Raw genomic sequence first — 3,790 nt, 5'->3', positions numbered from 1 at the left:
ATGCTTACGGTCATGATTTGGTAAAGAATAAAAATTTATACCTTCATGGTAAAAAAATATCGATCATGCTATTAGTTGCAAAACTTATTTATGAGTGGCATGGCTACTTGACGAGCATAACTTTTCGTTTCCAGCACCTTTAGATACATGGTTCGCACTGAGGAGGCTTATTAGCTTTATAATCTTTTAATGTTTGTACTGCAACATGAATCATACCCGTACCAGATTGTCCAGATCAGTAAAAAAGCGCTGTATGGACTCGACAAACAATGCTGAAATTTGGGAAATACAAACGAAAACAATTTAATATTGCGTTGCCCCTTATCTCTTTTGGTTCTTTTTCACTTTTTAAAAGAAATATTCGATACTTAACCCGATCACAACGGAGTTCTTTGATATTTTTAACTCAGGAATATTTGCAATCGTTTCATTTGCAAAAGTAAACAAACTCACAGCTTGCTATTTGTGTTTCGTAGTGTGAGTGAATAGATACGTATCGCAATCGAATCCCCTCCTGTCAAATTTTTCTCCAATATGGCGTTCCCGCCAAACCTATAAGCCCACCTAGTCCCTATACCCACTTTGGGACAAAGTAGTCGCATGGAAGGCCTGTGCGACTTTTTTGAGCGCCTTGTTTTGATTTTGTGGCGGCGCGTTATGATCGGTTGTATTGGTAGTGAGTTACTCTCTCTCGCAGCATAAAATGGCGGCATCATATGATCGCGCCATATGATTGGACGAAAAAAAGACAAAAGGTATAACCTCATCTATCTGTCTGGCTATCGCCCATTGCAGTATTCATATCTCTCTCTATCCTTCCCGTCGAGGCGAACCTCTTTGCATGCATGCTACCCTGGTATTGAATGATGATCAGCTGGTAACAGATTTTTTTATTAGTATCGATATTAAGGAAAGAAACGTACTTACGGTTACATCCTGGTGATTGCTATCCCCTCACGATTCCGGTTTGGCCAATCGAGTGTTGCGTGCCGCGCATGTTACGATCGCAATATAAATGATTTAGTCAGACTACTTCCCGAGGAAATGAAGAAAAAAATGAGACACAGTGCACACATCCATTCTGGCACTCCTCTCCCCCCCCCCCCCCCCCTTTCCACCCTCCCCCTTCTTTATGTGATCCAAATCCTCCCCTTTTCATTCAAATAAATATGCGTAGCAAGAACACGGCTCGTACCGCATTGCGCGTGTGTGTGTATGTATGTGGGTACGTGCGGCCGCGCGCACTTGCGCTTGCGAGCATGCGTACGTGCATGCAGGCGTGCGTGCGTGCCTTCTTGTGCGCGTGTGTGTGTGTGTGTTAATGAATGTTGAGCTGAAACAGAACCAGTCGATGCGCGCTCGTCTTTTCCGTTGCAATGAATTTTTCGCTGCACCGAAGAGAAAGCAGTATTACAGTTGTGCCATAGGCAGTGGCGGATTAAGGGTATCGGGGGCCCTAGGCGGTAAGACGGACGGGGGGAGGGGGGTGGGGGGAGGGTGCAAATGGTTCACCAGCCTCGGGACCCCAACGTCCATCCTTCCCCTGGTCGCTAGTACTCTGTCCATACGAGAGGCCCCTGGTCGCTAGTACTCTGTCCATAAGACATTCTATAGAATAGCGATCTACGGGGTCCCTAAATCGACGGAGCCCCTAAATCGGCGGGGCCCAGGCGACCGCCTAGTCCGCCTACCATTAGATCCGCCACTGGCCATAGGAACGGATGCTAACACTGTAGCACACTGTAGCACCGGACGCCGAAGATGCTGTTCAGATGGTCCTTCCGGATGCTGTTGTCGTGGGGTGTCACTATGCGGCTAAACAGAGGACGGCCGTGCTGCCATGTGAGCTTATTTTGCAGCACGTAGTATTGCTAGTGCACCTGAGTAGTATTGCTAGTTTACCCGCCCTAGCACCTGAGATGCCCGCCCGGCAGGCAATTGACAGCTAAACTGATGGCGCCGGAGGAGGAGAAACGGGCGCCCAACCGTGCATGGCTCAGGCGCCCAACGGAAGACATGATTGGGCGTGGGGGGGTACGGATGAAACGGACCTCCCGTTCTTTCGTGTATTGTTTACATTCGTTTATCCGTGTATTTCTTTCATTCGGGTTGTATATCAACACAGCTAATTTTCAAATCGACCGTTATTTTATTGATAATTAAATATTCTAAAAATACACTATTTTTCATACAAACCTAATTCAGCGCACGAAAATGGCTATCACGGAGATTTCCAGCATTCACCTGTAATTAAATAAAAAAATAAAATATAGAATAAGTAAACAAAGTTATTTGCGTTTCATATAAATAAAGCGTAGAGAATGCAATACATTACCAGTAATTGTGAGAAGCCATGTTGTTTTGAACATGTTCAAACAATTTGTTGTAGCCGCCTAAACAAACATGCCTCCAGTTGAAATGATAGTATGACGACGAACGTGCAGGAGTTGCGTCGTCATCGAGGACTAAACCAGCTTCATCGTTTTGGCAGCATTCCGTGACCCAGATGTGATTGTCCTTCGTGATGAAGTGTAACTAGCCGACCGTACATGGTATGGCATTGATGAGAACGGCTTATCTGAAACTAAAGAAAGAAGAATAATATCAGTCAAGTGCATTTCATGCTGATCGTTCGTGATCGTTTCTTGTATGTATAAAGGAATAAGGGGGACATTTTTACAGATTTTTTCATTTGCACGCTTCCTACCCGCACCAGTGTAACCGGTGCTAGCGGACGAGCTAACACCCAATACTATGCCATAGATTTGGGCGCGGTTGTTGCGTACCTGTGGGCCCGACATGTTTTTACAATCTCGGAACGTCACCTCTGTGGCCCAAACATCTGTATCAGAGCGCAAGTATCGCCTTGCAATCCTAACGCGTCTACCACGACCATTCGTTCGGCGTACGTTTGCTGCAGGTGGTTGCTGTCCGCTTGGGCTTGCGTCAATATGCTGCGCTTCGTGCGGTGGTGATGCACTTGATGTTACCAAATCACTGCGACTTCTGGACGGCTGTGAGAGGCAACTGTAGGTCTCACAGCACAGCTGAAATAGACAATATAACAGAAAAATATTGTTAGTGGAGCACAATCCATGTAAACCATTAATTTTAATTATATCGTCAATTTGTCTTTCACTTACATTTTACACTGTCGCTAATTTCGGTAGCTTAGGTAAGCTAACAGTACGACGATGATCTGGATACCGCCAATTACCGGCTCGTAGATGCGTGAACACATCACTGAAGATTTTGTACCTCCATAACAGTCCGTCTCAGACGACGAAATTATTAGCAGTTGCGATCTGATACACGACGCCTAAACGCGATGAGAAAAAACACATCAAAAACGTTTTAGATGAAAAATATAATGTCGGTGTAGCTTAATAAACATTAAAATGAAATATTTATTTTGCTTTTTCGCACGGCATATTAGCTGAAATGAAAAATAAACATTGTTAACCAGTTTATCAAACTGTCTTTCTATTACTTTAGATACTGTCAGACTTACTTCAACTTTGCTTCAATTTAGCACGGTGGCCAGTGACCCACGGGGTTTTCCGCTGTTTCCAGTTTGTGGTAGTCCGGTGGTTTTTATAGAGCAGTGAATCCCACATTCTCCAGACGGTGCCGGAGGATGAGGAATAGGAACGCGTGCTCTAATTTTGTCTTTGGGGAGACATTAATCGAAGCAGGACAGGTGCAGTATGATCCGACTACAGCGCGATGGCGAGTAACCCGGAAACACCAAGAATGGGGACATAAAATGCGGGTATGTGATAAGTAGCTT

General features: G+C 45.0%; 1 long non-coding RNA gene across 1 annotated transcript; it reads right to left on the bottom strand.

The window, feature by feature from the left end:
• Positions 1-2,129: 2,129 nt before the first annotated feature.
• Positions 2,130-3,500, bottom strand: LOC120958533 (uncharacterized). The gene is made up of 4 exons (XR_007451968.1): positions 3,144-3,500; positions 2,787-3,047; positions 2,336-2,584; positions 2,130-2,244 (listed from the first exon to the last, which is right to left on the bottom strand). It is a non-coding gene; the product is annotated as an uncharacterized LOC120958533 (long non-coding RNA).
• Positions 3,501-3,790: the final 290 nt, after the last annotated feature.

The sequence above is a fragment of the Anopheles coluzzii genome, chromosome 2, assembly GCF_943734685.1.
Source record: "Anopheles coluzzii chromosome 2, AcolN3, whole genome shotgun sequence".
In the NCBI taxonomy this organism is placed as follows: Eukaryota; Metazoa; Arthropoda; class Insecta; order Diptera; family Culicidae; genus Anopheles; species Anopheles coluzzii.
This window is presented reverse-complemented; position numbering and strand designations above follow the sequence as displayed.